This window comes from Biomphalaria glabrata, chromosome 8 (genome assembly GCF_947242115.1).
Source record: "Biomphalaria glabrata chromosome 8, xgBioGlab47.1, whole genome shotgun sequence".
Taxonomy (NCBI): domain Eukaryota; kingdom Metazoa; phylum Mollusca; class Gastropoda; family Planorbidae; genus Biomphalaria; species Biomphalaria glabrata.
The window spans coordinates 33,410,334-33,418,641 of record NC_074718.1 but is presented as its reverse complement, the minus strand read 5'-3'; positions in this window follow the sequence as shown (position 1 = coordinate 33,418,641).

Here is an 8,308-nt window from a genome sequence, read left to right as displayed (position 1 = left end):
AAACATTAAACCATATCTTATTGCTGGGGTCCAGTGATTTCTTACGCTGGACACGTTGAAGACGCCAATAGCTTGTTAAAACTGTTTCAAAAGACTTGGGTCATATGAGTTGATCAACTGTAAAGCGTACAATAATGAATCTATAAACTCTTGGCAAAATGTTTTTAATTGATGTTAAGCAGGTCATTGTTTAAAAGTCGGTTACCTAGTGACTCTGACACACACTCCCAAGTACACCATTACACGTACATTCTTCAATTCACACTTTTGTCCATGTGGTCAAACCTGTCCTCATCAACCTCTTCTTCTAGCTCCTTCTCTCTCTCTCTCTCTCTCTCTCTCTTTCTCTGTTCTCTTTACCGTACCGCCCAGTTTTCCTCTGAACTTAACATCAAAAGCGGATGTCCATCAACTAGCTGGTACCTTTCTCTCGCCAACTTGCTGACGTCTTCTTGATACAAACAGCACGTCATTAAGGGGGTATCTGTTTTGATTCCAAGTATATATCATACCTTGGTGAGAGCTGAGGGAGGAACTCGTCTGCGCTCTTTGTTTTAGCTTAAACGCCGAAGGGAGGATGAACAAAATATTGCATGTGAGGCTGCACGAGTACGGATATTTCAGAATCGATTCTTTACTCCTTTCCACACAAAGCTATTCGGTTGGTTCGATTCTGATTTTGATCCTTTAAATTATAGTTTTGAATAACAAACGCATGCTAATTATTAAAGTCAAGTCATAGTTTCACTATGTGTATATGTTTTTATCTAGTTGGAGTTTATGTTGGGTTATGTAACGGTGTACGTGGTTTTAAGTTTAAAGTTCCTCTTTAAGACAATGCGGTTTACAGGGCAGATGATGTAAAGGCAATCTGTTTCTGTGGCTCACGGTTAACAAGGGTGTCATGTGGCCTGCACAACGACCAACCGCCTTTACTTTTCCCTAACTAATGTCAGGTACCCATTATAGCTGGGTGGACTCAGTGGCGCCCTAAAGATCCCGAAGTTAAAAATACCAGTTTTCACTAGGATTCGAGCCCGGGACCCACCGGTTCGGAAACCAAGCGCTTTACCTCTCAGCCAAGCGCCTTCGGCTTAGAGTTTTTAAAATTTTAAAAATTTCTTTTTAAATAAGAAAAATCCGAATTTCAAGATGATATAAACCATAGTCATTCTATGAGAGGAACCATAGTCATCCTATGAGAGGAACCATAGTCATTCTATGAGAGGAACCATAGTCGTTCTACGAGATGAACCATAGTCATTCTATGAGAGGAACCATAGTCATTCTATGAGAGGAACCATAGTCATTCTATGAGAGGAACCATAGTCGTTCTACGAGATGAACCATAGTCATTCTATGAGAGGAACCATAGTCGTTCTACGAGATGAACCATAGTTGTCCTACCACTGAAGGAGTCAAAGAACTATAAGCTGGGGTTGTTTTTTTTTGGTCAAAGTATATGATAATTTTTGTTACTCTTTTTAAAACTGCAAAATCAAATGTTTTAATCTCTCTTCTGTTTGTAGCCCAAAATGACCGTAACACAAAGAAAGCATTAAACTTTCACCACGTGACTTCAATGTATTTACCAACATCAACATATGGGGGCATTTCACTCGCGGGGAGAAAGAAGATTTCATACGAACATCAACTGCCACACATTGAGATATTGTCAAAATTAGAGATGAATTATTTTTGATTTAGTTGGCAACGGTGACGTTCAATGTAGTGTCCTTGACATTGTTTAGTTTATCTAATAAGTTCGGAAAAAAGAATCCACTAATAGTTTTCTGTGGTATTTGTAATACACACACTTCAGTGGTGATACTTTTCTTTGCAGTCTTTCTTTATCTTTTTGACTTACAAAGCGATCGTAAAATATAGTTCTCTGTTACTCTTTTCCCTTTCTTTCTTTGTCTTTCTCTCTCTTTCTTTTTCTCTCTCTTTTTCTCTCTCTTTTTCTCTCTCTTTTTTTTTCTTTCTCTCTTTCTTTCTGTCATTCTCTCTTTCTTTCTCTCGCTCTTTCTCTCTTCCTCTTTATCTCTCTCTTTCTTTCTTTCAAACTTTTTTTCTTTCTCTTTCTCTCTCTCTCTCTTTCTTTCTCTCTCTTTCTCTCGCTCATTCTCTTTTTCTTTCTCTCGCTCTTTCTCTCTTCCTCTTTCTTTCTCTCTCTTTTCTCTCACTCTTTCTCTCTCTCTTTTTCACTCTTTTTTCTCTCTCTCTCCCTTTCTCTCTCTCTCTCTTGCTTTATCTATGTGTTACAGTGAAACCCCGACGTGGTAAAATCTGATCACAACATGTCCTAACTATTTCTTACCACGCGCAGACTTGACGACTTCGAAATGCTCCTCTCGGACAATGTAACACTAGGATTCGAACAACAAAAAGAAAAAAGACAAACACAACTATCATGCTGGAAGAATCGATTCCAGAATCGGCACCACTTGTCACTCATTAAGCTGAAGCCCAGCAAGTCCTTGGAGAAACCAGCTACTGTAGAGTCTCAGTACGTTATCTGTTTCATCACCGCCATCTTCGTCATAAACCTCTTACAAATAACGTCTACGCTTGTTTGTGTCTTTTTTTTATCTCAAAGACTTAAGCAAAAAATAACACTTTTGTTTTGAGACATTAGACGGACTATTCAATCAACAAGTCATTCAGCTCCTACACTATAAAACAAGACATAAAATCTGTCTCGAGTGGGTCGTGTATGTGTAAAATAGTCTCAACACTGATTACTCACTCGTAGAGTAGCTGAAGCTACTGTTACTGAGACCTATCGTTATAATTGGCCTGACTGCAGACCTGTGACGTGGAAACGAGTGGTCAGTAAAGACCAACAGCTTGTTGCTACGTCACTGGTCTGCAGTTCTCGCTGTAACTGACTTGAATCGGATACGAACAGCATAGTACACGATTGATAATGACATTACCCGGTAACAAAAGGCCAACTATTCATGATCATAACATTGGCCTAGGCCTAGTAATTTTAAGATTAAACGTGTAAATTTATACGAGTTCTACTCTACATATGGTAGATTCTATATCAAGATTCTATATCTAGTTCTAGATCTAGATCTAGACTTAGGTCTAATTCTAGACTAGAATTAGATCTAGATCTAGACTTAGGTCTAATTCTAGACTAGACTTAGATCTAGTTCTAGACCTAGATTTAGATCTAAAACTAGGTCTAGAACTGGCTAGATCTATGTCTAGTTTGTATGACAAATGACAATGGAGATATTAATGTCTGGCCCAAGTAGACCTACTCCAAGTCTTTCAAGTCATTTCTAGCTATCTCACTACCTACCTAAAATAGGTCAAGAATTTATTTTTTTCGTGTTGCCAATTTATCTAATTTTTTAAGAAGAATAAATCTTTTTTAGTTCCTCTTTATTACATCATGTAACATGTTATTCATTTTGATTGTATGGATAAGGTTAATAATAATTATTTTAAAAATAGTGTACGCTAAATGAATATATGTAGATGCTGTTATTTAGTGGTAAAGCACTTGCAACCAGAAGTCCCGTGTTCGAATCCTGGTGAAGACTCTAATAGGTAGACCACTTCGGGGGCCGACTTTGAGTTTGTGTTTCCACACGAACTGTCTTTGTGACCTAGTCAACTCTTGTGTGTTTTCAGTGAAACGAAAGAAATTCTTCAGCCATTGCTATCTTGTCATTGTCAAGTCACCTACGTGTCTTTCTGCATGTCCACCCGCACATTTTAGAAAATGTTGCCAGTTTGGTGTTCCGTACAGTTATGCTCCATTAGTTGGCGTTCACAATCGACACGTATTCACCGAGGCTCTATAGGAGTCATGAACAAACTCTGAATCAAAGGTTTTGAAAAAAAAAAAAAAGGCTAATTGATCCCCAACCTGTAGATCTAGCTATTCATGGAAAGAATCTTTTGGACCGAATATTCGGCAATTGTTTTGAATGTTCACTGTCAACAATACATGTCTTTTTGTAACAGGGATTTGTTTGCATACAGGCTTGGATCTTACAAATTGCTGGAACTTTTCCAGACTGAACGTTCTACGGAGACAAAGAAAATACAGAGATCAATTAATTGAACACTGAAACTAAAGATTCTATTGAGCTCATGTTGAAGTTTACAAATATAAAGGGACACAATGAATAACCTGAACAGCTAAGTGACTTCCCTTTGCTGGATTCTATTGTGATTGTGTTGGAAGCATGTTGCAAGAGACACCTTATCTCCCCTGACATGTTCCGGTTCTCTCCAGGAACTACATTTCATCATTTTATTAAGTAGGTCAGTAAGCTTAATTTGTTTTTAAAGTAAAAAGTCACTATAATCTGATTAATTTTACTTAGATTATAGATAAGCCATTTTCGATCACGAAGGACCCCCCCCCTCTCATTTCTTTCTCTCTTTCCCTATATATATGTAAGCACAGTATAAAAGGTGATATAAATATTGATAATAGATTAAAATATGTTGATTCTTAAACATCGTCTTAAGAACCAACAAGTACAGCTGGGGGATTGCTCTGAGCGCCATAGGAACCGTTACAGTTACAGTTACCTGTCTAACAAAAAAATAGGCGTCTACAATGTATCTTTGATTTGTAAGGTTTTGTTCCACATTAATTTAATCTTTCAAACTATTCCTTATCTTATATAGTATTTAAGAGCAGATGTCTTTTACGTAGCGTTTTGGGGATGTATCAGATCCAGAAGTTAAGGTGGAGTTAAAAGGCCAGTACTTAAGTATGGTAGTATGCTATGCAACAAAAATAAGGCCTACAGCGTTAGAGGCGGACGATCCCGTTAGCGTGACGTGGTACGATATATATATTGTCTACAGTATACCCTGGTAGAGAGGGCCCCGCATAAGACATTCTACCAGGGCCCCGTACACTGCTAGGGCCGCCTCGGCCTAAAAACCTAAATAAATAAATCAAATCAAAAGCGGAAGATTTGGAGATATTTTGAAGTCGATACAATAAACAATGTCAAGGTCGCCCAGTTGAAAGATCACTGTTGCCAACTCTTTATTAAAAGATTACTTTGTGCTCTGTGTCATTTTACATCTCTAGAGATCATCTGTTCCATTAGCAACCTCTTGTGTGACTAAAAGGCCAATCCTTGGTACACAGCTGCGGTCACAGGTTGGGCATCTATAAGCGCTAGGCGCCGTTGCATTTTCACCCTTCTTTCTACTACTGTCGTTTGCTGCATCTGCTATCCCGACCCTTCCATTATGCTCGCTCTCCATGTGGAGAGTGCCAATTATTTCCCAGCTTTAAGTGTCGATTTTGAAGAGCTCCATGTCGCGTTTGCATACATCCTTATACCGTGAAAGTGGACGACCAAACAGAATGTCTTGTGGAAGTCGACCTTCTGTAAGTAAAAGATTACTTTGTGTTACAAGCGAAAGACCATAGAACTTTGATTCTACAGATGCATTGCTGAAAAGTGCACAACATGATTACATAATTCGCTTACCAATATTAAAAGATTGCTATTTATTTAGATATTTTGCTTTTATGTATGAAAGAAAATCTACTATAAAATACCCAATCATTCTAATTATTGCTTAATTGATAAAAAAAAACAACTTTATTAGTGGAAATTAGCTTCATGCAGTCTGTAGCTTTACGTGTGACCTAGACTGACCTAGACTAGAGTGTTCAGAGTGTCTTCTCAGAAAAAGACAAGCATCCATGGAAGATGTGGCTGCACGCCAGACGTGGCCAAGGCGTCAGACGTAGTCAGGGTGTCAGACGCAGACACGGTGTCAGACGCAGGTAATGTGCCTAACATAGTTGTAATCAGGGTGTCAGGTACATGAAGGTACCTGACGTAGTCAAGGTTTCAGACGCAGTTATGGTATCAGACGCAGGCAGTGTGCCTGACTTATTTAAGAGGTGTCAAACGTAGTCAAAGAGTTGAATGTAGCTAAAAGAGTTAGACGTATCAGGTGCGGTTAATGTTTCAGAAGTAGCCAATGCGTCAAATGTAACCAAGGTACCAGAAGCAGGCAAGGCCTGGTTGTCAAGTGAAATGCTCTCAGCAGTAAAGTTCTATCCCACAAGAATGCCCCCCCCCCCTCTAATCAGTGTCTGTAAACAGTGAGCAAGTAGATCCAGATCTAGTTTTACATCTTAACGATTACTTTTGGTGGATGAAATGAAGGTTGAAATGACACTGACTCTTATTACCAAAATGTTTTCAGTGACCACGTATATATCTACATGGGCCGACAAGAAAAAAAAAAGATGAGCATACTAGCAACAGAATCGGCCATGTTTTGATTTAATCGTCTGCCATAGCCTCGCGCTATTTATCCTACGAGACATTTTTTTTTCGCCGCAGTCAACGGCACTACACTTTCAGGCACGTGGCCCTTACGACGATTCCGGTCACGTGACCTGTAAACAGAAGCAGAAAGTGTTCTTCTGCCTGGTATCTTTATTTTTATTTTCTTTTACTTTTTTTTTCTAAAAGTAAGCCGCGTGCCGTCTGACTAGACTTGGTATTCTTTTCTTTTGTGTAAGTGTGCTTCAGGTTAATTGAGTGCATTGCTCTCTACCTTTGATGTGTTCACCGCAGTACGAAACCTAGGACGTAATAGCTTTTGATTTCCATAATTCTTTTTATTTCATTGAAGGATAGTTTCAAATGTCTTGGGGAAAAAAAAGCTATGTGTGTGTTTGTGTGTGTGTGTGTGTCTGGAGGGGTTTTAAGGAGTGGTCTAAGGTGGTTCGACTTCTTGTAGGTGGCGTATGTTCGCTGTGTGAGGTACAAACACACACACACACACACACGATGAAAAAAGAAGCCGGTGTTCCCTTTGATAGACGTAGAAAAGTTATGAATGAATTGATCCCGTTGTGCCGAGAGCTAGCAACAACTTGTTTACGTACTCAAATTAATTTGTCTGACAATAAGGTATTGTCTAGGACAAAAAAAAAATGATTCATTGATGTTTTCGTATAAAACCAGAGTTTACAAGGGACAAGGAAATTGTATTAGATATCTTATACACACTAGGAAAGACTTAACAATTAACTATATTATCTGGACATTCTAATAAGGTAAACACTGCATTCCTCATTAATCTGCTGACTCGAAGACAAGCCTTATTATTATTATTGTTTTATTTAGTAAATTTTGTCTCCATTAGCTCTCCTTTATTCGCTGACCTTTTTCTACACAGTCATACTTTACACACTTTCAGGGGCGTAGCTAGGAATTTTCCATCGTTTGGGGTCCCGGGGACTTGGCCTTTCTGAGGGCCCTGCATTTCTCGTAAAATTTAATTTTAAATGTAAAAAACACTCAATTGGGGGCCCCCTCTCGTAGGGGCTCGGGGGATTTTAAAATTCTCCCCCCCCCCAACCCTGGCTACGCCACTGCACACTTCACTTTATTACCTGTTCGTTCACCTAACCAGTTACCATCAGTAAAGGTCAAGTACTTTGTCCATACACAATACACTACTAGTCACTCGAACAATGAACACACACTTACTACCACAGAAATCATTACATCCATGTTTCATTTTGTCCACACTTCATTTGTATTCGAATTGTTACTACTTTGGCTCTAGTAGTGGCTGTAGAGGCGAGGCCATTCGTTACAGAAGGCCTTAACACTGACCAGCAATGTCACAACCTGTGGGCTGTTTAGATCAAAAGCTCGTTGTCACGTCGTAGCTCTGGATGTAACAAGATATTTAAAGCGACCCAGAAGCTCTGTTTAGGAGCACACACTGCACAGTATTTTTCTTTAAAAAAAACACTCCTCTGTCTATCGTCTAGACTTTACACTTCTTTTAATGGCAAGACTGGCCGGGTGCCCAAAGAGGATCTGTCCACATTTGGGAAGTCAGCCAAAACCCTTCATCACTGAGATGAATACATTTTAGTAGCACTGTTGCTGTTGGCCTTCTTCTGTCGCAGAACGAGTATAGTTCATCTTGTAAAACTAACCAGGTGGACGTCTGGGCATCAGAACGATGTCGCCGACGCAGCACTTTCCGCTTGGTTATAGTGTAACATACTAGAAATATCGACGTAGCATAGGAGACAAACTTTGAAATTGACACTAATAGTGACGTCCCTTTCTAAAAAGAATGTAGAGGAATTCGTTACAGAAAACTGTTCAAAACAGCGTAAAGCCTTCGCTGAGTCAACATCTTAATTAGCGATAGAGACTAGGCTGTTCCAGTTCTGTTGTAAAAGTGATACGAAGTTCTTCATCTTTAGTGGGCTTATTGCATGGTTACTAGATTGACTTACTGAAATTTCTCTTGTTCACCCGTA